The sequence below is a fragment of the Mustela nigripes genome, chromosome 9 (assembly GCF_022355385.1).
Source record: "Mustela nigripes isolate SB6536 chromosome 9, MUSNIG.SB6536, whole genome shotgun sequence".
In the NCBI taxonomy this organism is placed as follows: Eukaryota; Metazoa; Chordata; class Mammalia; order Carnivora; family Mustelidae; genus Mustela; species Mustela nigripes.
Window position 1 is genome coordinate 31,145,742 of NC_081565.1, and position 27,543 is coordinate 31,173,284.

Below are 27,543 nucleotides of genomic sequence, written 5' to 3' on the forward strand. Positions count from 1 at the left end.
CCCCCAATTAACTGGGCGAATCGCATACGTACTTGAGTGCTGTGGCGGTTCCGTCTTTAGAGCGAGTTTCTAGAGAGCTGCCCCGAAATCTGCACTGGGGGGGAGTCACAGCTGCTGTCCCGGAAGGGCTGCTGTGTACAAGCCCAGCGGCTCCCAGAGGTGGTGAGCGTCTGGCAGGGGATGCTGCGATCCAGACTCATGGGAGAGTGCCGGCGAGGGGTTCCGCGGGCGTCCTGGCTCCGGCCACGACCCGGGGGGAGGATGCCGCCGCAGTTCCCACCTCCGAGGCCACCGCCGGCGCTGTCAGCGTTGCAAAGTGAGTCCAGGAGGGGCGTCCGGCTGCCGCGCGGCTCGGCACCGGCGAGGGCGCAGGGCGAGAGGGGTGTGAGCGCGCGGGAGAGAGTGGAGTGTGTGTGAGGAGCTTGTGTGCGCGCGTGTCTGTGTGTGCGAGTGAGGGAGCGGGTGTGAGCTTGTCTGTGTGTGGGGAGCGGAGGAGGAGCAGGAGCTGGAGGGGTGGGGGGCGGGAGGCAGGAGACTCCGCTCTCCCGGCAGCGCGTTCGCTCGCTCTCTCGGCACGTCATTTATGCCACAGGAGCCCTAGCGGCCTCTCCATAGAGTGCCTGGAATGCGAGACGTCAATGTGACGCCATGGGACGCTACGTCACCCTCCTCCTCCCTCCCCTGGCCCAGCCGGTTCCGCGTGTGCGAGGGAGGGTGTGTGTGTGTGTGTGTGTGTGCATGTGCGCGCGCGCGCGCGCGTTCCCCGACCATTCTCAGGGCTGCACAATGGAAACTGCGCCGCGCGGCCAGCCCCGGCAGGGGGGCCTTTTGGACTCGCGCCGCCAACCCCTTTGCAGCCGTGCTGCTCGCCAGGGCGCGAGTAGGCTAGAGGGTGCAGCGGTCCGCCCGCGGGTCAGGCGGGACCGCCCAGCTGTCAGGCTCGGGTGGAGTAGAGTTGGAGGAGTGCGGCTGGCGCGACTCCGAGGCTGCCCCGAGGCATGGAGCCAGGGAGAGGGGGTAAGGGAGAGGACAGCTCTTCCGAAAGGGAAGGCTCCGCCAGCCAGCTTCTCCGAGTGACCTGGCAGCCGGTGCAGGAGTCAGGCACCGGCCCGAAGACTCCCTGAGGTGCAGCTGCGCTTTCCTCAAGCAACAGTTCCAAAGCTGTTTAAGCCTCGCTGGCCCTCAGCGTCTAGGCTAATCCATCTCCTCCTCGCATCATTTGCTGAGTGCGTGTTTCGCACGGGGATGCAGATGGCTCCGGGAAGATAAGGTCTTATTTCATTAAGCTAAGGTGTGGATTTCCTAACTGGACCCACTGTAACCCAACTAAGAGTGCACATCCATCCATCATCCACGTGCGCGCTGCAGCAGAAACTACTTAATGTGTGTAAAACAAACACACACGTGTTGAACAGCTGAGCGGGTCTGACTGTTGCAAATCACCCCCCCCAGCAGAAATGGAAATCTCAGCTCGCACTTTCACTTTTTGAGGGTTGCCCCCCCATCTCCCAAATTAAATATTTCGAAATCAATCAGCAGGATTTATTAGTCAGTCCCTCGCCATGGGATTTGCTCTGGTCTTCTGGGACACATTTGTCATGAAATAGTGTGCTGAAAGCCTGGGCGACTGTGTGAGGGAGAGCAATGTCTTCCTGGAAATGATGAACTTAAGTGTGAATTTCTCGCTGCAAACAAAAACAAAAATTTATCAAAGTTAAAGTCTCCAAGTTCCAAAGTGCAGCTGAGTGAAAGCAACCTCTCTGAGGTATGAATTTCTGAGGAGAAAATATTTGAGTGAAACAACGCAGACAGGAAGGGTCTCCATGTAGTCCTCTTAAATCAGATGTGACATTCTATTTTTTTTGACATGTCCCAATGTTTGCGTGTGTGTGTGTGTGTCGCAGTGGGGTGAGGATCCCATTGTCGACAGCACACAGTTCAGAATCGAAGGTTCGAGTTAGCACCAGAAACTTGAAAACAAAACTATTATATATATACAAAATGTATATTTCTTAGATTCCATTTCCATTTCAGACAGGGTGGTGTGGAGAAGACCGTGGGAGGATGCTCCGCAAGTTGACCCAGCGGAGGGGAACCGAGCTTCTGCACTGCCACGGGTTCCAATCCAGTCTCGGAAGGAAGGAGGGCGCTGCTACATTGTATCCATTCAAAGGCTGGGGGGTGGGGGGAGCAGGACCTGGAGCCGCGCGGCGCTGACGCACACGAGGCGCGTGATTGACGCAGGCGATGTTACTAAATTCGGCGGTTGGCCGGGCCCCGCCGCCGGCGCGCGCCGCAGATAGCGGAGTAGGTTCCCCTCGGTCACCCCCGCCCCTTCTCCATTCAGTGCTGCGCGGGGCGGGGCGGGGCGGGGCGGGGCGGGGCGGAGTGCGCGGGGCGGGGCGGGGCGTGCCGGGCGGGGCGGGGCGGGGCGGGGCGCGCCTGCGGGGCGGGGCGGGGCGGAGTGCGCGCGTCCGCGACGGGATCCGGCAGAACCAAATATAGTCGAGCCTGGATATTTTTAGCCGGGCCTCGGGCGCGAGCCCGCCGCGTGAGGGGGCGCCCTGACCCCGCCAGGAGTGCGGAGGGGGCGGGGGCGGAGTCGCCATCTTGGACCCGGCTCGACCCTGTCTAGTGACCGGCGGCGCTGGGCCAGGCTCTGCGCAGGGGGTCGGGGTGAGTGGGTGTGAGCTTTGGGAGAGAGGGGGCGCGGGCTGCGACGGGAGACGAGGGCGAGGCGCGGGCGAGGGAGCGGGGCGCTCGGCCCGCGGGGCGTGCGTGTGTGTCGGAGACGAAAGCCGTCTGCCAACTTGCTGGGCAGTCCTGCCACCCGGCGGCCCGGCCAGCCCCTAGTCGCGTGGGGGCGGAGCCGCCCGCGGCCACCACTTCCTGAGAGCCGGGGATACCCCTCCCGGACGTCACGGAGGAGCCGAGGCGGCGGTGGCGGCCTGGGGCTCATCCTGCACTTGCATCACGGGTGCAGCAGCAGCTGCTCTGCTCCTTTGTGGCTTTTTCCCCTGTTGAGTAACTGCTTTGTTAACTGAAAATACCATGACGGGCCAGTGTGATCACCAGCTCAAGACCTCAAAGAAAGTGAAGCTGTCAGGCAAGAAGAGGGAGACTCCCCAACCCGGCTGCGATGGTATCTGGTGGGTGGGTGTGTAGAGAAGCACTTGACAGTTTCCACGTATTACTTCTTGCCTAATTCTTCACCCCCAAGAAGGTTTAAAAATACTTTTATTTCCATGCTGTAAAATTTTCATGTGTTCTGCACCCCACCCATTCCCTCTTCAATTTGAAATCTCACGCAGAACTGAAATCACGGTAAAGCAGGAACCCTAAAATTATGTTCAGTTTTTAGGGAATAGGACATTTTTTTTCATGAATTTATTGAACAAACCCCATTTTCTAAATGTTAATATATATAAAACGTCCATGCCCACTCAAGGTAGTTGTAAAGCTACTAAGTTTGTTCATAGGAATTGGGCTCCTTCAGTTACAATTTGAAACCCGTATCCTTGTTTATCTTAAAGAAAAAAAAAATCCATCCCTGGCCAAATATCTCCAGGTAAAAGCATTTCTTTCTTTGAGAGGCTATGTCTTTCTGGACGTCTGGATTGGTTGATTCGGTGCTTCCCCCTCCCCTTGCCTCGTTTACATCCTTTCCTTCCTGAGTATCAGGTCGCCAATCTTTGTTCCTTGACTGCTGTTGAGCTGAGGGTTGTTGTCTGATTGCACTGAGCCAATCAGCGGGCTTAGTGCTCCTCTGGGTAGGAAGCTGGGCTGACTGTTGGAGAGGTTCCAGTGGTCACTGATAAGTGGCAACATTTTTGCACTCAAATGGAAAGTCATGGAAGCAGAGACAAGGCTCTCTTGCAATCTGGGACACTGTCCTCTCTTTAATTCCAAGTCCCTAAACCTATGCAGTTCCTCAAACAGAATAAATCATTTTTTTTTTCTTTTTCTTTTTCAAATTACTCTCTATTCTATATTTTTTCATAAGTTTGATTTACTAGAAATTAAACATAATATTCTGTAAGGCATGTGTAATACGACTTTCAGTAATCTAAATTACCTTTTCGATGACTATTTTGGATTAAATAAAACTTCGTACTTTATAAAAGAAAGCTCTTCTTTTGGGAAATCAAATAGAATAAGACTACCTTAATCTCTGAAATGTTGAAAATTTACTTGGTTTGGTCCTTTTTCTAGAAGAGGGACGTTTACATGTGGCCTAGTTTACACACACAAAGCAAAGAAAGCAGTTAGTTTCTATTTTTATGATACTTGGGGCCGCCAGTCTGTTAAAAACTCTCTATGAAGTAATTATTACAAATTCACTGGATAATAAATAAACCTTCATTTTGTTTCTGTTTCTTTGGTGTAGTCTGCAAGAAAAGAAAAGTGCTCTTTCTCTTGAAAAATAAAATATGAAATTTAGGGGAGATTTATTGTGTGTGATATAAAACAATTGCTTTAACAAAGTGGGATTTAAAAACATTGCTTTAAATGCTCTTCTTGAGCATTTAAATGACAATTTAAATGACATTTAATGTTGTTGATTTTGCTCATACACAAAGAATGAGGATGAGTAGTATTAATGTGAGGATTGGGTAAAGAAAGGTAAAATAAAAATTCCAAGCCAGAAGTTGTTACCTAAGGTGAAAATAGGAAGGGAAAATGAAAGAATTATGTAAGTCCAAGTCTCTAGAGTCACTGTAGGAGTTCTATGTTATATATGAATATATGTATGCATATATATATAAAATATAAAAAGTATATATAAAATTTGGTAACTGCAGATGACACTGACTTACAAACTTAAGTGTTCTGGGCCCAGGAACATGGGACTATTGTAGTAATTTTCTGTTTGATTTGCCTGCATACCACCATGTCTTCCATATCCATTCTATCGTTCCTCAAAAATCTCCAGCAGCTGGATGTTGTCTTCAAAGTAAAACCCGAGAGTCTCCCCATCCTGGCTTCTTTATTTCCACAGAATTTCCCCGTTCTAGTCAAACTGGTATCTTTACTGTTCTTCAAACATCTTTTCACCCTCCCACATTTGTTCATAGTTTTCCTTTATATGACATTCCCTTCTTCCCCTAATTCTCTGCATATTGAAATCTTATCTTCCCTATAAAACTAGCTCAAGAAATGAACTCAGATTATGCTTTAGTCTTTTATAGAGTTCTTGTTTTACTGCTTTCTTTTTCTGCTTTTATGTCCATAGTTTATTCCCCTGTCAAACTATAAGCTTCACATGCTTCACATATCTTTGAAATTTCGGTGGCACCTGTTTAACATGGATAGTAAATATCCATAAAATATTTTCCCCTTCTCAGTTTGAATATAAATAGAGAGCAGCCATAATATAAGTCCCAAATTGCATGGATTAGGAGATTCTTGGCATGAATGGATGTAAATGAGATCATATGTTAGTTGTTTTTGTTAACATCAACTTTTGACTCTCCTGATTGAAGATAACTTGTCAAGGTATCTGCCACAAACCCAGACAGTTGCAGGTAATATGAGGAAATTTGCTTGTTTGGCTTGTACCTGTTGTATCTGTGTAGGAAGACTTGCTCTGATTTTTTTTCCTGATCGACTTTGGTTTGATTCTTATTCTACCCTCTTTCTCCCTGTAATTGCACTTTCTCTTATGCTGCTTTTTTTCAGCGATGAACTGAATGCTGTAGACTAGGAAATGAAATGTCATTCTTCTTTTGTAAACATTTCTTAAGGTTTAGAAAATTGAGAACCCTAACATCTGTGTATAATGAGTTAAATATAAAAATTTCTTAATTTCCTACCTCTTCCAAAATGTATTTAACTAGATTTGTATGACACTATATATATGCTGGAGTAAATTAAGCAAGGAGATTTTGGAATTAGATTTGTTGGAAGTTTTAGAGAGAGACCCGTGTGACTTAGAATATTAAAATTTTCTTTAAAAGGAAAAAAGCAATATAATAGATCAGGGAAGACTTTCTATGTTATGGAAGATTTCGGAAAGAAAAATAACTGAGAAAGATTATTTGATAGTGTAAGTGCAGATAATATTTTAAAATCTCGTGAAATATTTTTTTTTTATCTTTTGTCCATTAGTAGATAACAGGTTTGCGATGTGGTTAAAAAGAGAGTTTATTTCTTAGTCATGTTTTCCCCAGTTGCTGGTAAACTCTGGAACACCACGGTGATTTGGGGAAGATAAGTTATTACTCCTTTGTGATCAGTCAATTCAGGATATCATGTATACCTATAAAATAAGATCTTCATTTTAGCTAGAAATGATAGATGAAGTTGATATCTCTTTGCAAAGATAACCACATAACCCTTTTTCTTATTACCCAATTCTGGAAAAGAAAAAAAAAAAAAGATTTCCTCACATGTACTTTAGTTGCTTCAGCATATTCTCCAAGAGTGAGATGCCGTATTTCACAGGGAGCACTAGATTGCTTCTCAGAGGCCTGGGTTTGGCTTTGCTGCCACGAAGCTGCCCAACTTTGGGTAAGTTTATTAAGCTTTTTTGGGAGCCTTAATATCATTATCTTAAAATGACATTGTTGGGCTCACTATATGACCTTTCAGGATGTTTTGGTTCTAAAGTTGAAGCATTTTTTAGGCCACTTGTGTATGGTGAATCAAGAGTCAGCTCTGGTCTGGTCTTCTGTCACTACCTGGTTGCTGTAGTGACAATAATTTTTGTATATAATGTACGTTTCTAATAGTAATATTATATTAAACTGCTTTGGCCTGCTTGGTAATTAATTGTAGCCATGGAATGAGATCTCGGTAGCCTCAGAGAGTTAATGTACTGCCAGCTTCACAGCCTTCTCTTATCCACAAAGTAGAAACAAGCAGAAACCTGGGTAGTCCAAAAGTCATTTTATATTTAGCTATGGAGTTTGTTTTTGTACTTTCATTTGAATATGGATGAGTAGCAAATTGACTTCATACAAATTAATAAACTTTCATTGGAATGGATAGTGTTGTTTGTTTCAGTTCCTTTCTGATCCTCAGTGCATGCTAGGCATAAACCATTTCTTCTTAGAAGTAGCAGCCAAGGATTAGCTGTCCTTTTCTCTTTTTCATAGAGAATGATTGGTGATGGTGGGGTTGTAAGTCTTTATATCTCTTTGTAGAGTGTAAGTAGATAGGGTGAAATATTAAGAAGGCTGGTCAAAAGGAAAGTACCAAGTAGGTATTAGGTTGAAAAAATGTTAGCACATCAGGCAGAAAGAATACAATAAATTCTGTTTGCAAACTTGTTACATTTGCAGTTGGATACATCTTTATGGATATGTAAGAGTCGACTTTATAGGCTTTGAGAAATACCTGCATTTTAACACATTGCAGGTTTGTGTATTATCTGAGGTTTAGGAAGTAAAAACATGGTTTGTCCTTTAATTTAGAGCTATTTTTTAAATGCCTGTTCTACATATCTAGGTATCTGGTTTCCTGCTTAGATCATGTAATTAGTAACTGATTCTGATTTTTTTTTTTAACTGTAATACATTTTCCAGTATTTATTCCACATGTTTATAGTTCACTACTACTGGAAAAATTCCTCCCTGACATCTGTTCTGAATTAGTTCCCTTTTCCAGTTATGTTTTCCTGTTTTATCAATTTTAGTGATGAGAATAGAAAGCTGTATTTTAAAGATTTATCCTATTGAAGTTTAGTAAAATTGAAACAAATTTCTTCATTATTTCTAATTTTGGAGAATGATTGTCTTATTTTAAGTTCACATGTTAAGTCAGTGTTTTCACTCTTGAGACAATGGAATAAGTTGGATTAAAATCGAAATTCATTTTCCATAGTTTCATAGTATTTTATAGCTGTCAATTAAGTGATTTTTTCATATTTCACAAAAAAATTTTCTAAGAGAAGCTTTTGTTATCTCAAAATGTTTTAAAATATCTTTTTGTTGTTAGTAATAATTAACAAGCAAATTGATAATTTGTTTAAATGATTTCCAACATACTTATTTTGGGGGATGAATTTTTTGACCACTTAGAGCAGTTCTTGGCACAGAGTTGGTGCTCTGTAAACATTTGATGAATGAATGAAAGTAGTTTTCAGGAAGTTTATTCAAAATATTCTGTTTTCTTTATTCTAACCAGCCTTATGACCTTACTAATTTCTCTGAGAGTTTTCCTTGGAGTTTAGGCATAAGAGAGCAGCAGAGGAGGTCTGCTGCCTGTCCCCATGCCATTGCTACCACACTACCCTGGCTCACCATGGACCCTAGTCTGCAGAGACTTCTAGTTGTCCTGATCGAGGGCCAGACACCCTGAGTTCTACCACTCTGTGATACGCATTTGAACTAAGAACTCATTCAGTATCCTAAGGAATTAGACCACATTTTGACCTCAGCTACCCTAAGAATTAATCTTAATCTGTGGCTTATCTCTTTTGATGGGCCTCTTTTACTGTGGTACTTTCACAAGATTGTACTCTTCTCTCTTTCCTTCGTGGTCTCTGCCCTGGGCGTAAGCAACCCATTTATCAGTGAGTTCTTCACTTCTAGTCATCAGGTTTCCAGCCGGAACCACGCTTGGCTTTTCAGTTCTGGATGCTGCTGTTTAAGGCCTCCCCAAGCGCCCTTCTTTGCATCTAGCATCCACAGACTGAGGGTCCCAAATGTAGAGTATTTTGTAGATCTAACTGGAAGTATTTCATCTACTAAACATTTACTATATTAAGCATTTTAAGTGTTCAATTTTGAAAAGGTAATGCATTAACTTGATTCAAACAACAGAATGTTTAGAAATGAAAATTTCCCTTCCACCCTGTTCCCCATCTATTCAATTCCCATCCTTCCAGAGTTTCGAAATACATATTCAGGCCAAAACAAATATAAATTCTGTTTTTCACTTATATAAATGAAGCTTATATGCATTATTCTTCCTTTTTCACTTAACAGTGTATCACTTAACAGTGTATCTTGGAGTTCTTTCCATTGAAGTGGGAAAATATCCCAGATAGATCTCTTTTTTTTTTTGAGGGGGGGAGGGGCAGGTGGAGAGGGAGACAGAATCTTAAGCAGGCTCCATGTCCAGCGTGGAACCCTACGTGGGGGTAAATCTTACAACCCTGAGATCATGACCTGAGCCGAAATCAAAAGTTGGATGTTTAGCCAACGGAGCCACCCAGGTGCCCCTCCCCCAGATATATTTCACTTTAGTAATATATTTTGGAAATCTCTTCCACATCATTGTGTGGATATAGTATCATTTTTTTTTTTTTTTAAAGATTTTATTTATTTATTTGACAGAGAGAGATCACAAGTAGGCAGAAAGGCAGGCAGAGAGAGAGAGAGGAGGAAGCAGGCTCCCTGCTGAGCAGAGAGCCCGATGCGGGACTCGATCCCAGGACCCTGAGATCATGACCTGAGCCGAAGGCAGCGGCTTAACCCACTGAGCCACCCAGGCGCCCCATCATTTTTTTTTTTTTTAATGAGTCCCATATTGATGGGGATTTGGGAAATTTTCAGTCTTTTGCTATTAGAAACAATACTGCAATAAGTAGTTTTGTTACATAGATTTTTCATACTGGTATAAATGTATAGGGTAAATTCTTAAAAGTGCAGTTGCTGACCGAAGAGTATATCTCATTGTAGTTTTATAGGTACTACCAAATTGCCCTCCATGGAGGTTGTATGATGTAGACCTCCATCAGAAATGTATGGGAATGTCTTGTTACCCATATTCTTGCCACAAAATGTGTCATTGAACATTTGGATTTTTCCAGTCTGACAGGTATAAAACATTTTCTTGATATAGTTTTAACTTCTATATTTCTTACGAATGAGTTTGAAAACCTTTTCATATATTTGGGAGCCAGTTATATTTCCTATTTTGTGAAATGTGTCTTTAATCCTTTGCCTTTCTTGGGTGGATATGGGGGATTCATTTAAAAACCACCTTGTAACTGATGTATATAATATTTGCCCTTTGTAATATGAGTTGCAACACCCCCCCCATTATCGTTGCTTATGATGTTTTTGCTAAGTAGATTTTTCCTGAAATGTAGTTGAATTTGTTAATCTTTTATAACTTCTGGATTGGGGCCATAGTTGGAAAAGCCTGCCCCACTTCAAGATTATGAAAGAATTCTCTTACATTGTTTTCTAGGGTTTTGTGGTTTTTATTTTGCACTCAAGTTTTTGCTCATTTTTCTTGGTGTATGGTGTGATGGGAGGGTGGGTCCAACTTCATTTATCTCCAAGGGCTCCTCAGTTGCTCCCACAGTGTTTGTGAATAGTTTATCTCCATGTTGTTCTGCTTCTTACCAAAAACTGGGACTGATTTATCTATCCTTTTTTTACACCTACTTTGTTGTAATTGGATATATGTACAGTTCTCTGTACATATTGTTTTCCCTCCTATAGGACACCTTTTTTTTTTTTTTTTTTTTTAATGGCAATGATGTCTTTTGCCCTCCTACCTCCTTGTTTATCTCAGCAACACCAACGGCCTGGAAGTCAGTTAGTATTTGAGTGAATACCGACTGCTCAGAAGGCTCTCTAGGACTTTCCCCTGAACAAGTGGCTAAAAAGAAATCCCAACTATAATCACGTTCCTTTGAAGACTTCACACTAGAGATGTCTTCTAGCTCTTTCTAGCCATATGACCAGCTATTGTAGAACCTGAAGTCCACTACCTGAGTCCTTTACTCCTGAGGCAGTACAATTGGGATTGTTTTTTTATGTACAAATTCCCATCATCTGCCATCTCTACTTTGTCTGACACTATGGGATATTACCTTCCAGAATTTGGAATGGGAACCATAATATGTCAAAAACACTGGTTTGGATTCCCCAATCACATAGTGGCTAGCTCCAGAACCTCATTTATTGGGAAAGTGTATCATTGTAGAGTGATTTGGGGGAACATTCATCTTCAATTTGAACCCCAGGCAGATTAAGTTTCCTCATAGGGAACCTGGGGAAAACCTTAGCATTGTCTACCCAAGGAGAAAATTCAAGCAGGTGGATGAAACTTAATTAACTTGGTATCCTTACTAACATTTACTAAGCTATTGGGGTTAGTTTTACAGCTCCTTGATAAAAGATTTTCTTCTACTCTTGAACCATTGCACTAGGTGATTTTCTTTTTTCATACTTGTTCAGGCCATCTTGTTCTTTATTACTGAATGTCGTGTGGGGATCCTATTTCTTATCTCTGCCTTTAGACTTTCCCCTGATGCTGGTAGTATGTTCTTTGTAAAATACCAGTTTGACTTAAAAGTTATTTTGGCTAAATACAGTTTAGGTGAAAGCAAACTGGCCAACTGGCAATTTGGGTGAAAAAATGATTTGACTTAAAAAATATGCTAAGTTGGGGGGGTGGGAGGTTGGGGTACCAAGTGGTGGGTATTATAGAGGGCATGGATTGGATGGAGCACTGGGTATGATGAAAAAATAATGAATACTGTTATGCTGAAAATAAATAAATTTAATTAAAAATATGCTAAGTTATCAAATTTTTAAGTAGTGATAATTTCAGAATATTATAAGGGTGATTAAACAGTTTTGACCAATTTTTTTAGGGATTTTTATAATTTTTATCCTTTTATGTTTCAAATTAATTTTTAGCTGCAAGAATACTTTGTTGCTTGTGATATCAACAAGTTAAAACAACCTTGCTTCCCAGCCATAGGAGAATAGCTGGACAAGCTTGATCTTAAAACTACAAGGCAGTTAGAGGTTAATTGGAACAACCAAAACATCAAACGATAAGATAAAAACGTATTTCCTTTACTTTTTCCCCCTCATTAAGAAGGCAGTGTATGTGCAGTACAGGACACTCAGAAAAATGTAGATAAGGAATAGAAGGACAAAAGAAAAAAGCCGTGAATTAATTCATCCCAGAATAACCACTGTTGCCTTTCCCTGTCTTTTCAGATGCATTTTACACACATAATCTCTGCATGTTGTTTGTAGTCTGTCATTATTTAAGGACCCTCCACTTATTGATCAGTCACCTTTGCCCAGGATTAGATTTTAGTTCCTTTCTGGTTTTTGTCTGGCAACCATGGACTCGTCCTTTTTAACTGGGAATTGATGGCCGTTCTCTTTTTCCGTCTACCCCTCAGTCCTGCCTAGGCCTACCTCCAGACTGGGTCCCAAAGACCCTCCTTTGCTTCCTTTACCTAAGACAGTTTGTAAGTGAAGCCATTCTGCCAGGCCTTTCTATGGACTTACAAAAGGGGTCAGTTTTTAGAATTCCTGTGGAATTGATTATATATAAAGTAATTTTTGGAGTTCATGCCTGAGGTATATTATGTGAATATATATGTAAATTACATGAGGAGAATGAAGAGATGGGAGAAGATGGAGTGGATCCCCACTAAAATAAAAGAGGCATTGCAACAGAGAAATCTACTATCACTGAGGATAATTATTTAAAGAGATTTTCTCTAAACAGGGGTTGGCAGAAATACTCAGTGTATTGTACCCAAACCCAAGTCATGGAAGATATCACTAATGAGTCATGTCACTATTTTTCACTGGATCCAAACTCAGCTTTGGATCTGTCTTGAAGTGGGTTCTAGGTAGCTGTTTCTACTGGAGTAGATGTGAGAAACAAACCTGTTTGCCATTTTTGCTCTAAAATGTTGCATTAAAGACTTAAAAAAAATAAGGGATCGAACAGGAAGGTTTTAATAAAATGTTTTGTATCTGAGGAATAAATCTATGATGATAAATATGAGATGTGAGCAAGGAGTAATTATCTGAGTCTCAGGCAAAGCACATGCCTCATAGTTATGATCATGGAAGCAGCATAATTAAATTACAGTTTTGTTCTGGAGTGAAAACAATGTCATAGTAATACTCATCATTATAAATTGCCCATGGTATGGTCTTGGTGATTGACTCTTGAGCATTCATTCTACCCCAGATGATTGGTCTAAGCAATTATGGTTGATCCTATTTCCTTTGCCAGTGAAGGGTTAGGAATGGCCTGTAACCTATGCTGGCCAATGAGATGGGAAAGGAAGTCTGGAGGGGGGCCAGAGTGCTTCTGGGAAAGAGTTTCTTGTCCCTAAAAAGAGTTAAAAGAAAGAGATGGTACTTCTTCCTCTGATGATATTACGTGTGAGTATGTTGGCTGAAACTGCTCAGGCCATCTTAGGACAATGAGAGAAGCTAGCTTTGGATGAAGCTCACCTAGAAGTTGGCAGAATTAGAGAAGAAACCTGAGCCTTTGATGACATTGCCGAATTGCTGATTGTACTGTACTGTACCTGGTCTGATCTACCTCTGAACTTCTAGTTCTGTGAGATAATACAGTTCCTTATTGTGTAAGCCAGCATGATCTGGGATTTTGCCATTTACAGCCAGAAGCATTCTGAGTGGTTATACCTACTTTGTCTCCAGCAGTTTCACATCAGATGGATTTGATTTTATTATGATAGATTTGGTTTTGTCAGAGCTCATCCCTCCCCTCTCTTCTGGCTTCATAAAGTGCATGCAGATTCTGACTGGCCAGTTCTTGTCTCCGTCTTCTTTAAGGGGCTCTGCCTCAGAGCAGGGGTCTTCACAGAAAGCAGTAAGGAACTGATTTATTTTCTCTTCTCCTGTCTTTTACTCATGGCATACACTAAGTAACACCACAAATGTCTAGGGGCGAGGGTACTTGAGTCTTCATTATGGCTTTACTATTTGGCACCTGTAATTGGGCAAGTCACTTGAAAACATTGAGTTTCTTCTTTGAAAAGTTTGTTAATAATTGTCTTTTTTTTCCCCATAGTATTATTGTGATTCAAATGAAATCATATGACTATAGCATATAAAAAAACCCCGTTTTTAAAAAACAAATACTCATTTTTGGTTGGATTTTCTGATTATTTTCCAGGGAACTAATGTCGAAGTCTCTAGAATCAGCTCTGTATAGCTTGTTACTCATTTGTGAAAAGGCAAGGAAGTATGATATGGGGCGTAGTAATACAAATAATTAGGGATTGAAGTTGATATTTTAGTGGCAATGTACAGCCTGAAATAAAATGAAAGGACCAGTATGAAGGGGAAATAAAGGTCAGAATATTTATCTTGAGGCTTGTTTCTAGTTCAACCAGAAATTCTGGTGAGCCAAATTAGGGGGAAGAGAAACCAATAGAAGAAACACCCCCCTCTAGTGGCGAGGGGCCAGATTCTATACTTTGGTTGCTAAGATAGGTGATGGGGGAATGGGCGGCTATTTAAAATGTTTTTTAAGTTTCTTTCTTTCTTTCTTTCTTTTTCTTTTTAAGGTTTTATTTTTAAGTAATCTCTATGCCCACCACGAGGCTCCAACTTATAGCCCTGAGATCAAGAGTCACATACTCTACTGACTGAGCCAGCCAGGCAACCCAGAATGTTTTTTGAGTTTCTTAAAAAGACTTCCAAGGATCCAGAGTTAGAACTTTTAAGCAAGATCTTCCTTATCAGGGGAGTTAACACATTTCACAGAATATGTAGTATTTTGGCAGTTTCATGTGGAACTGACTGAAAAATGTGGAGGCTACAGTTGGAAGAGGCTTACAGTTTACTTTTTTGTAGGCCATTTAGAGATCATGAAAATTAGGAGACTGTTGTTACTAAATTTCTTATTGATTTGAGATGATGCAGTAAGTACATTTATAAATCCATTTGTAGGGGGATAAAGCCTATATTTGAAGTTATGGATAGTGCCATATGGTGATATTCACCTATATATACAAATAATGGCAGTGGATATCCTAAGTATAATTTTTTTTAAATAGTTTGTATTTTAAAGATTTTATTTATTTATTTGACAGAGAGAAATCACAAGTAGATGGAGAGGCAGGCAGAGAGAGAGAGGGAAGCAGGCTCCCTGCTGAGCAGAAGGCCCGATTTGGGACTTGATCCCAGGACCTTGAGATCATGACCTGAGCCAAAGGCAGTGACTTAACCCACTGAGCCACCCAGGCGCCCCCTAAGTATAATTTTTGATTTGAAATTTTTTAGTGACCGTCCTGAGAACTGAATGCTTAGCATGCATATTGGTGGTGATGTAACTGCTCCCTATTGAAAGGTAGTGAAGTAAGGTGTATTAAAATAATGTATTACCCACAATTCAGTGGCTTGCTAGGAACCCTTAGCATTCTTGAAGGATGTCTCATTTTAAGGATGTATGTTATTGATGATAATAATTGCAAGTGATTATTACATTTACAAATCTCAGAGTCCATTAAAGTTTTTATCATTCAGCTGGTTTTTGGGAAGCATTCTTTTACATTTACTTAAAGATCTCTAAAGAGGAAACATTTCAGACAATAAAATTTTTATGGTACTTTGAGTTAGATCTTAGGCAGATTGAACGCCATTCAACTCCAATATAGAATAGGATGATTAAGACACAAGAAAATACATTCTGAATACATTCTGGTATAAGACTACATTATCAAAGTACCTTTTTTTTTTTTAATGTCAAACTTGCCCTGAAGGAAAGATATTTGCAGCTGGCAGTAGAACCAACCTCTGAATAATTTAGAATGTGTTTGAAGATGTTTTATGTGAAATAAAAATGGAAAAATTCATATATAAACATACATAGATAAAGGAAGATTATAGAATTATGAAACTAACTTTTGTGCATAACTTGTGGAACCAGTATACTTAGTTTATGTCTATACTTCATAAATATACTTCATTTTAGGAAAGAAGAACTAGGTCTGGCAGTAGATCAGGATCTACCTATTGGGGGAAAACCAAAATAGGAAGAACAGGTTATCAATGGTTCATTCTTTGCTGAGAAAAACTCAGTATGGGATAATTAAGGTCAGCTAGATAAAGAATTATGATTATGTTAAGTGAGTTCACAGATATTGTTGAAGGCAAATCAGCTCGAACTGATTTGTTAATATGTATGGGGCAATAAACCAATTAGACGGTCTCTTTACTAAATTAGTATGACAGTAGTAGAAGATATCTGGAGGGAAATAAAATAGATGATGGGGTTAGTGGTAATTAGACCTTCATTAAATCCTAGCGCTAAAGAGGTATACCATGTATATTAGTGATAGCTTAATTCTATAAATAAAATTTGATATTAAGAATTGATAGAATGTTGACATTGTTAAAATTAGGCAAGTATTAATTTGCATAAAGAGTTGCAGCGAGTGGGTTTGAGTAAAAAGCCTAGGCTCCAAACCTCATTTGGAATGCCAGATTAAGTGTAATATTAGTAATAATAATAATAACAATGATAACACATCTTTGCATAGAATTTTACAGCATTCTGAGTGTTTTCACAGACATGATTTCATTTTAGTCTTATCAGAACTCTGGGGGATGGTAGCACAGGTGTGATTATCCCATTTTTTACTAATAAGGCTGTGGAGGCTCAGGGAGGCTAAGGGACTTGCTAAGGAATGAACAGGGACTAACTGCCAGGTGTGGAACTTGAACCTAGGGTTCCTTACCAAAATGCTTCTGTTCACTGTCTCCTGGGGCTGCAGTAACCAGTGATCACAGACTGAGGGGTATAAACAACAGAAAGGTATTTTCCCACAGTTGGGGAGGTCAGAATTCTGAAAGGTTCTTGGGCTCTTTCAGCTTCTGCTGGCTGTTGGCATTCCTTGACTTGGTTGGCTCCACTCCAGACTCTGCTTCTGTGTTCTCACAGCTTCCTTCTTTTCTGCTCTGTGTCTTTTCCTCTTCTGTGTCTTTTCTCTGAAAACAACTCTTACAAGGACTGTCTTTAAGACCCTGCTTGTCATTAGATTTAGGCATACCTAGAAAAGCCAGATACTTTCCTCATTGGAAGATCCTTACTTATACCTGCAAAGGCCCTTTATTTCAATAATGTAATATTCACAGGTTCTAGGTTTTAGGGCATGAACATATCTTTTTGGGGGCCACCATTCAATCCAATAGATTCATTATATGCAATTCCTTTTAGATTGAAGAAAGAATCTTCCATCTGAAGATAGATAGTGGACTAAGAAATTTTTAGGTAACATCTAGAGAGAAACATTTAAAATATTTCCGGTTGGTGCTGAGTGCTTAGGAAATAAGAACTGAACTAATTAATACAAGAGCTCCACCAAATTGTTATGTTAGCTTTTGCATTCATAGAACTATAAAAAATGAGACAAATTACGTGAAAGTAACATTCCACTATTCATGATTAACTATTGAAAGTTGACTTTTTGTTTTTGTTTCTTGTGAATTCAGCTAGAAGATATGTGTGTGTGTGTGTGTATGTTTTAAATTTTTTTAAATGACCTTTGTTAGTATGATCAGTTTCTCACATGGGCATTCCAATTTGGGTGATATAAATCAAGATTCATGTATGTATACTCTCTGAGGGAAGGGACTTAATGTGTCTCATTCACAGATCCCCAGTATATTGCTTCACACATAACATAGATAGGTCCAAACAATTTCCTGAATGAATGAAATAACTTCTTTATGACACACAAATCAGGCAGCCACAAATCCCATACTAGTTCACTTTTTGGAGGGTCTTGCATGGCAAAAACAAGATCTATTCATTGTCTGAGAGTCCTCAATGACTCAGATTCCACTGTGAGTCCGTTTACTCTTGACGGGGCCTACAACTTTTTCATCTCCAATAATCTTTAGCTCCAGACTATAAAAACTGTCATCCTAGCCCTGCTCACCTTAATTAAAATTAGTGAGTGAGATTCTTTCTGCCCATCGGTTCCCTTCTCACTTGCATGAGCTCAGGTAACATTAGAGGCAGTAGGGTGGGGCTCATCCTACAGCTTTTCAGATCAGTAGTGCTAAACATAGCCCTGAGGAGGGCTCAGACTCCTGCCTCCTCAAGAGTCTACACAGTTTTCACTCTCTCTCTCTCTCTCTTTTTTTAAATATTTATATATTTATTTATTTATTTGACAGAGAGAGATCACAAGCAGGCAGAGAGGCAGGCAGAGGGAGAGAGAGGAGTTAGCAGGCTCCCCGCAGAGCAGAGAGCCCCATGCGGGGCCCGATCCCAGGACCCTGGAATCATGACCTGAGCCGAAGGCAGAGGCTTTAACCCACTGAGCCACCCAGGCGCCCCCAGTTTTCACTCTCTTATACAGCTTCCACTATTAACAGGTCAAAGTCCAGTGATTATAATTGACTATGCGCTGGACTCTTCCATGTATTATCTCAAATTCTGCCTCCAGCCAACCTTAGCGGTTAAGTACTCTCATCATCCCTGTTTTACAGAAGCACAAAGAAGTTAAGTAATTTAACGAGGTGCACACCAAGATTTGAAGCCAGGTAGTCTTACTTCAGAGCCTGTGTGCTTAGCTGTGTCCCTGTGGTAGCCTCATGCTCATTCGTTTGTAAGTAACCTGTTCTTTCTTTTTTGAAAGTTTATGTTTTTTTCTTTATTAAACTTGAGAAATGTTGCCAGGATATATCTCAGTGCCTTTTTTCATTTATCCTGCCTGGCATGCAGTGAGTGCTTTTGAGCTAACAACTTTAGTCTCCTCCTGAGGGAAGTTTTCTTGCACTATGTTTTGATTATTGCTTTCTCCAGTGTGGTCTCTCTTGAATTTCTTTTATTTGCAATGAGGCCTCCTAGACCTGCCCTCTAGATCTCTTTTCATTTGGGAATTCCATTTCTTTTATTTTTGATCTAGATAGTATGATAGCTCATTCACTTGCATTTCCAGATAGTAAATTTGTTCTTCAGAAACTTCTGTTGTACTCTCTAATTTCTCAATTGAAATTTGAAATCTATGAATCATTTAAAGACTTTCCCAGTGTATTATTTTTTCTTGGTTATTCCTTTATATCCAACTGCATATAAAAATATCATAACCAAGTAAACATTGTTTATTTCAGATATGCAAGGATGTTTCAACATTAGGAAATACTAATTTAATGTATTACCTCAGTAGATTAAAGGAAATAAGTTTTAGAATCATTTCTACAGATATTACCGTGGTATTTGATAAATCAATATTCATTTGTGATAAAACAAGGAAATAAAAAACAGTTCTTGGTAATCTAGGAGATGATACTTTCCTGATAGCTATTATCATACTTAACATTGACATACTTAAGGAACATTTCCTAAATATGTCCTTTGAACTGTGGATCTGGGTTCTTTTGTTTGTTTTAGTTTTATTTCATTGATATATATTTATATATTTTATCAATACCACGTCTTAATTGCTTAGTTTTTTGTTTTTATTTTTAGAGCATGCACGGGCACCGGCGTGAGGGTGGGGAGAGGCAGAGGCCGGGAGAGAGAGAGAGAGAGAATCTAACCAGGTTTCATGCCCAGCACAGAACCTAGTGCAGGCTCAATCTCATGACCCTGACCTGAGCCAAAAACAAGAGTCAGATGCTTAACCAACGGAGCCGACTAGGAGCCCTGCAATTGCTTAGAAGGAAATCCTCCTTCTTTCTTTCTTTTTCTCAAACTTGTTCTACCCATTCTAGGCCCTCCACTTTTCCACGTAAAGTTTAGAATTAGTCTGCCAAATTCTACCAAAAACTATGCTGGAATTATTTTTGAGATTGCATTGAATATATAGTTCAGTTTGGAGAAAACTTGACATTCTAACAATATTGAGTCTTCCAATCCAAGAACATATTATATAGTGCCATTTTTTATTTATCTCTTTAAAGTTTTGTATTTTTTAAAGTATACATATTTTGCATATATTTTGTTAGCTCTGTCTCATTTTTTGTTGCTATTTTAAATGATACTTTTTTAAATTAAGTTTTTAATTTTAATTCCAGTATAGTTAAAATACAGTCTTATATTGGTTTTGGGTATAAAATATAGTGATTCAACACTTGGATACAATTCCCAGTGCTCCTCACAACAAGCGCCCTCCTTAATCCCCATCACCTATTTCATCCATCCCGCCACCCACCTCCCCTCTGTAACCATCAGTTTGTTTTCTATAGTTAAGAGTTTGTTTCTTGGTTTGTCTCTCTCTCCCTCTTTCCTTTGCTTATTTGTTTTGTTTCTTAAATTCCATATATGAGTGATGTCTTTCTCTGACTGACTTATTTTGTTTAGCATTATACTCTCTAGCTCCATCCACGTTGTTGCACATGGCAAGATTTCATTAATTTTTTTTTAACATTTTATTATTTATTTGAGAGAGAGAGAGAAGGAGAGAGTGCACATGCGTGGACAGAGAGGGGAGCAGAGAATCTCAGACTCCGTGACATTGAGTGTAGGGCTGGGTGTGGGGCTCAACGCCACAACCTATGAGATCATGACCTGAGCTGAAACCCAGAGTCAGACACTTAACTGACTGAGCCAACCAGGCACCCCCCACACTACATCTTCTTTATGTATTCATCAGTTGATGGGCACTTAGGCTGCTTCCATAATTTGGCTATTGTATATAATTTACAGTAAACATAGAGGGGCATGTATCCTGTTGAATTAGTGTTTCTTATTTTTTGGGTAAATACCCAGTAATTCAATGACCAGATCATAGGGTAGTTCTATTTTTAAAAAAAATTTTTTTTTTTTTTTTTTTGGACAGACAGATCACAAGTAGGCAGAGAGGCAGGCAGAGAGAGAGAGAGGAGGAAGCAGACTCTCCGCTGAGCAGAGAGCCCAATACGAGGCTCGATCCCAGGACCCCGAGATCATGACCTCAGCTGAAGGCAGAGGCTTTAACCCACTGAGCCACCCAGGTGCCCCAGGGTAGTTCTATTTTTAACTTTGAGGAAACTCCGTATTGTTTTTCCACATTGGCTGCCCCAGTTTGCATTCCTACCAACAGCGCATGGGGGTTCCTTTTTCTCCATATCCTCACCAACACTTTTTGTATCTTGTGTTTTTGATTTTAGCCATTCTGACTAAAATCAGAGGTGATATCTCATTGTAGTTTTGATTTGTATTTATCTCCCTGATGATCATTGATGTTGAGCATCTTTTCATTTGTCTATTGGCCATCTAGATGTCTTCTTTGGAGAAATGTATGTTTGTGTCTTCTGCCCATTTTTTAATTAGATTGTTTTTTAGATGTTGATATGTATAAGTTCTTTATATATTTTGGATACTAATCCTTTATTTGATATGTCATTTGCAAATATCCTCCTGCATTCCAGCAGGTTGCCTTTTAGTTTTGTTGATGGTTTGCTGTGCAGAAGCTTTTTATTTTGATGTAGTCCCAATAGTTTATTTTTGCTTTTTTTTTCCCTTGTCTCAGGAAACATATCTAGAAAAACGTTGCTGTGACTGATGTCAGAGGAATTACTGCCTGTGCTCTCCTAGGACTTTTTTTTTTTTTTTTTTTTTTTTGAGTAGGCTCCATGTTCATTGTGGAGCCCAACATGGGGGCTTGAACTCCCAACCTTGAGATCAAGACCTGAGCCGAGATCAAGAGTCAGACATTTAACTGACTGAGCTACCCATGGACCCCTCTTCCAGGATTTTTATGGTTTCAGGTCTAATGTTTAGGTGTTTAATATATTTTGAGTTTATTTTCATATATGGTGTAAAAAAGTGGTCTGGTTTCTTTCTTTTGCACATAGCTGTCCAATTTTCCCAGCACCATTTCTTAAAGAGACTATCTCTTCAAAGAATATTGTATATTCTTTCCTGCTTTACCAAAGATTAGTTAACCATATGATTGTGAGTTTGTATTTGGGTTTTCCATTCTGTTCCATTGATCTATGTGTCTAGTATCATCCTGTTTTGGTTACATCAGCTTTTTAATATTTCTTGGAAGTCTGGAATTGTGATACCTCCAGTTTTGTTCTTCTTTTTCAGGATTGCTTTGCCTATTTGGGGTCTTTTGTGGTTCCATGCAAATTTTAGGATTGTTTTAATTCTGTGAAAAATGCTATTGGTATTTAGGTAGGGCTTGCATTAAATCTATAGATTGCTTTGGGTAGTCTAGACAATTTTAACAATACTTGTTCTTCCAATCCATGAGAATGGAATGTCTTTCCGTTTGTTTGTGTTGTCTTCAATTTCTTTCAACAGTGTTTCAGTTTTCAGAGTACAGGTCTTCCATGTCTTTGGTTAAGTTTATTCTTTTTTTTTTTTTAAAGATTTATTTATTTATTTATTTGACAGACAGACCACAAGTAGGCAGAGAGGCAGGCAGAGAGAGAGAGGAGGAAGCAGGCTCCCTGCTGAGCAGAGAGCCCGATGTGAGACTCGATCCCAGGACCCTGAGATCATGACCTGAGCCAAAGGCAGAGGCTTTAACCCGCTGAGCCACCCAGGCGCCCCGGTTAAGTTTATTCTTATTTTATTATTTTTAGTGCAATTGTAAATGGGATTATTTTCTTAATTTCTTTTTCTGCTGCTTCATTATTAGTGTATAGAGATCTGGGATTTTAAAGATTTTATTTATTTATTTGCGATAGGTAGGGGGAGGGGCAGAGAGAGAGAGAATCTCAAGCAGGCTCTGCACCCAGTGCAGAGCTTGATGGGAGACTTGATTTCATGACCCTGAGATTAGGACCTGAATCAAAATCAGGAGTCTGTTGCTTAACTGATGGAGCCACCCAGGTGCCCCAGGATCTGGGATTTTATATAAAAAAAGGATATCTTGGTTTATTTGTTACGATAAAGAAGAAGTTTTAACAAACACCGATATTTTAACAGCTTGTAATACAATAGGAACTTTTTTCCTCCCTCATGTAATAGTTCCATGTGGGTATTTCTGCTTGATGGACAGTTTTTCTCTATATGTTTTCAGGGACTCAGGTTCCTTGTATCATGTGGCTCTACCATGTCTAGGGCCTTAAGTCTTCTCTTTCGGGCTGGCAGAAAAACAGAGAGTGAGGATGCACCCTCTCTTCTCTGTTACTTTATCTTTGACGTGATGTTTATCATTTGTGTTCATATTCTTACATTTCATTGGCCAGATAGGTGATCTCACCTGTTTCTAAGATGTCTTTGTATTGGGGGTGGGGGAACACGGGAGAATGGGAGATAATTTTTGATTGGGCAGCCACAAGTAAGGGAAAGGGATAGGTGTTTTCCTTTGTAATTGGCTGGAAGACCACCTGAATGGAGGACACTGTGGTAGTATCTTTCACATTCTAAAATCTATATATCCTTTGAGCTTAGACTCCACTTCTAGCAATTTTTCCTATAGATATATTTACAAATGCATACATATTTATATTTTAAGGATACATCTAGCAATACTGTAAAAGTGAAACATTAGAACTATTCTAAATGTCCATCAAAGGGGACTGGATGCAAGTTATTATATTTTCATACAATGGTACACTTTGTAGCCATCAAGAAGAATAAGAGTGGTATGAGTATTGTCTGGGGAGAGAAAAATGAGGTACAGAATTTTGTGTGCATGACTACCACTTATTTAAAAAGAAATATATACACATAAGCAAAATATTTGTGGAAGGATCACAAGAAACTGGTAACAGTGGTGGTTTCTGGTAATGGCAGAATGGGATGGGAGAGAGACATGCTTTTGCTGTATACTCTTTTATACCTTTTGATATGCACCTATTTAAAAATAAAAGTCAGTTGTAGAAGTATAGTAAATTACATGGAAAAATGGTTGTAATATATTGTTGCCTGAAAATGCTGTTTACTGAAAGGAATGTACAGTATGGTTTCATTTTTATAATAAATAAATTTTTAAATGGCATATACGAAAATATACTGGTTCATTTGTGATCTTTTTCTTCTCTGTATTTAGAAATTTTATTTAATGAACATTTATCACCTTTGTAATTAAAATATATAAATAAAAAAACATAAAACTTTTCTTGGTAGTCCCTTAAGTTAAGCCTGTCATGAAATCTTTCCCCCTTTCAACTTAATGCCTCTTATTTGCTTCCATGCTACACTTTTCATACATTACCTGCTGAATTGCATTGTTATGTACACATTGGCTCACCTACTCTCTACATTCTTTAAAGGCCTGGATCTTCCCAGATTCATCCAGGATTCCCTGTCTGTGCCAAGCACAGTGTCTTTCTCATAACAGGTGTGCAGTAAATATTGAGTTGGTGCTTGAAGCAGGGAGCACAGTGAGTAAAGTGGTTGTGCATTTTGTTGTTATGTGATACAACCTGTATTCAGTACTGTACCAGATTCACTCTTCAGTGATGCCAGGGTCTTACTAGGTGCAGTGCAAAGCACGTGGGCCAGAGCATTTCCTTCCTAAAGCGATTTGGTTGCCTTTAGAGATCTCTGTTTCTGCATCTTAGATGTGTTAATGTGCGTTGGTTGCAGAAATGTATATATAGTAAAAAATGATGTAAAGTTAAAAATAAATCAAAGAATAGTGAAATTACTGATGACATAGTCTCCGCTGTTCTAGGGGTAAGGGACTGCTATCTGCTCAGTACGTTAATTTATGTCAGTTTCCTCCTATTTTTCTCTCCATACTATTTTCCCTTTCCTGTATCTTTACTTTCACTACAACATTTCCTTGTACACATAGCTGAAGTTCTGATACGATTATCAGGGGTCGGTTATGAATGAGTGAGAAGAAATACAAATAGAAGAATTGGGAGCTCATCACATTACTTACAGCAGTAGGATTTTTTTAAAATTGAAAATTGCTTGAGAATTACTTTGATGGTCTGTCTTTTCTCCAAGTCCCAGTTTTATTGCCATTTATCTCTTGCCACTTTATTGCCTTACCCTCCATTTTTCTTCCCTATGTTCTAGTCACAGAACTTACTATACCTCAAAACCTTATTATACCTTATTATACCTCAAAAGATCCTCCTAGGGCCTTCCTCAAACCTTCTCTTACTGGGAGGTCCTCTGTATATGTCATTAATTCAAGTACTCCCTGCCCACAAAGAGTCAGTTCAGATGCCACCTCCTCAAAGAAGTCATCACAGACTCTCTTAATCAATTTCACTCTGCTCATTCTTCCATTAAATCGTTATACCCTCATTAGAGCACTAATTAAAGTTTATTTGTTGATTTGTTCATTATGTACACATTCATTGAGTGTCTACTGTGCATAAAATTGTTGTGGGAGCTAGGTTAAGAGACCACTAAGAAGTCTTCAAGAAGCTTACAGAGTGGTGGTGGAGGCAAATGAGCAGAAGTGTTTCAGTACAATGTAGTAAGTGCAGTGAGTGTGTGCAGGGTTCTGTGGGCGCACAGAGAGGGAGCAAGCATCTCATGTAGTAGGGGTTGAAAAATTCCAGAGAGATTTGAGTTGAATATGGAAGTTGGAGAAATGGAGATAGGGGAAGGAATTTCCTAAACTAACGGAACAGCACATTGTGAGTTATTGAGATGTGAAATGTCTTGCTCATCTGAAGATTAAGTAACTCTGGCTGGAGGGTGGATAGGGGAAGTGGCAGGAGATACCTTCAAGGAGGAAAGACAGGGTGGAGTTGTGATGGGCCTTTTGTGCCATGCTAGGGACTTGAGCTTTCTGAGAGCAGTGTAGAGCCCTTGAAGGATTTTGTATAGGGGAGCAATGTAAGTAAGCCTTGAATTCTATGTTTCTTGAGGGCAGGAATCAAGTCTTATATATCACTATAGCACCTTAGCACCTAACACAGTGCTTAAAATTGAAATAGGTTTGCTGGGTACTGCTGTAATTCTTTTCAAGAATTAACTATCTGAAATAGTAATAGTGTTGAAGACTTTTGCACTCTATCAATCTGTGAGAACTATCTGATCCTTACTACTCTCTGATGTAAGTATAGTGGCGTAGAGGTTTAAGTGAGGGGACTAGTATAATAGTTAAGTCAGCTTGGGTTTGAATTTCAGCTCCTCCACTTACTAGTTTTGGACCTCAAAGTTACACATGTGCCACGATTTCCTCATCCGTAAACTGATAATGATACCTCATACCTTATAGGGTATCATGAGGAATAGTGAAACAAGTAAATACATGTAAAGTGGTTGGCCCTATGATTGCTAAGTGATTACATGCTCAGTAAATGTAATTCTTAGCTATTATTAAGAAACATATTCCAAAGTCACATGAGCGATTAGTGATGAAGCCTAGGATGAACAAGGCTGTTTGATTTCAGAACATTTAATTACTATTTCTTCTATGTTATAACCACTTCTGTAGTTATAGTGAGATGAGTAAAGATAGGTTCTAAGCAGTGAAACAAAATGAAGAATTTCTGTCAACATGGGAAATACCATTAGGGATAGGAAATTCTTAGGGACTTTTCAAATTGCCCCTACTTAAGGAACTCTTCCTTTGCTATCCTGCCTCACATAGGGGACTTATGTGAGAAATCTTTCTCTCTAATTTAGGTAGATGAATCTAATTTCAGATTCGTAGTACACATGTCTAATGAACCTAAAGATTGTCTTATAAAGGTCTCCCTCTAGCAGTTTGTCTGCTGGTGCTGGCACCTGGTATACAATGTCAAGTCTTGTGGCTCTCTCCCTCTTCTCCATACTCCCTAGATTTTTCCAACTTTAGGACCCAAGTGGGAGTCTTATGTTGGAGAATGTTGTGCAAACCACATGCGTAAAGAAAATAATTTACATTTTTCCTTTCTTAGCTTCTGGAACATCAGTGATTCTGTCCTCCCACTTCTATTGGGCAGAAATTGAGGTATTCTCCTTATGCTCCCTCATCTTCTCCAAAAGGCACCACACACACACACACACACACACACACGCACACACGCACACACGCACACACACACTCCTTGCCATACATGTCATAGGGATCCAGCATAACTACTTTTTTTCTGATTCAAGTTCACAAGAACATACAAAGTCTTTGGTAATAGAGGATCCCACCAGCAATTTCACTTTTTCTTCTCCATTCCTACTCTTTCCAGTCATAACTGTCTTTTAGCTTTCTTTTCTCTGTTTCTGTGCTCACCATTTTATCTCTTTATCCTTTGCACAATTCTTGGTTTATAGTAGGCATTCGATAAATAGTTTTTGAATGAATAAAAGAAAAGCAAGATACATTGTACATCCAATACTTTTAAGGTATTCAATTACAGAAAAGTGTGCAAAAATATTGCCTTTTCTTAAATTTCATGGGAACATATTGTTTTTAGCAAGCAAGCAAGCCAGCCAGCCCCACCTTCACCTCCACTGCCACACTGGAGCTCCCACAACTTCAGGATTTGCTCCCCTGAGTATAGCTCTGGTGGTAAAGGATCTGAATGGATCCCTCACAAATGCAGGAGGAGCTCTCTAGTTTGGAGGCAGGTGTGTCTCATGGAATCTGCAATTTTTCCAAATTCTTTTGCAATTGAATAACTTCACAGTGGAAAAATTTCCACAAATTTAAGCCCATATGGAAATTAATAAGTCATAGGAGATATATTACTTACTGTCAGAAAAGGGTTGAGAGAAAATAATCTGAGGAAAATAGAAGATATCCAGGGACCATGGTTCAAAATAAATAACCTTCACAATTCTGGTCTCTATAAGAACTGAAATTTTTGTAGATAGTGATGCTAAGACAAACCCTTTCACTGGTTTCCTAGGTAAACCTTTAGAGATGTGAAAAAGAGGCTTCCACATTAGGAGCTTATCCTTGCCTGCAAGTCCAGACTCATGTTTAGTCTGGGCCATGATGACACACATATAGACTATCCAGATATGTTCAAGGCAATGAACTTGGTCCTTCAGGACTTTGAT

The 27,543-nt window shown here is 39.9% G+C and overlaps 1 long non-coding RNA gene across 2 annotated transcripts in view; it reads left to right on the top strand.

Moving 5' to 3' along the window:
• Window positions 1-2,493: 2,493 nt before the first annotated feature.
• LOC132025075 (uncharacterized) overlaps window positions 2,494-27,543 on the top strand; it is a 356,101-nt gene continuing 331,051 nt past the window's right edge. For both annotated transcript variants that reach the window (XR_009406405.1, XR_009406406.1), the window contains exon 1: window positions 2,494-2,676. This is a non-coding gene — a long non-coding RNA (uncharacterized LOC132025075). The remainder of the gene's footprint in view (window positions 2,677-27,543) is intronic.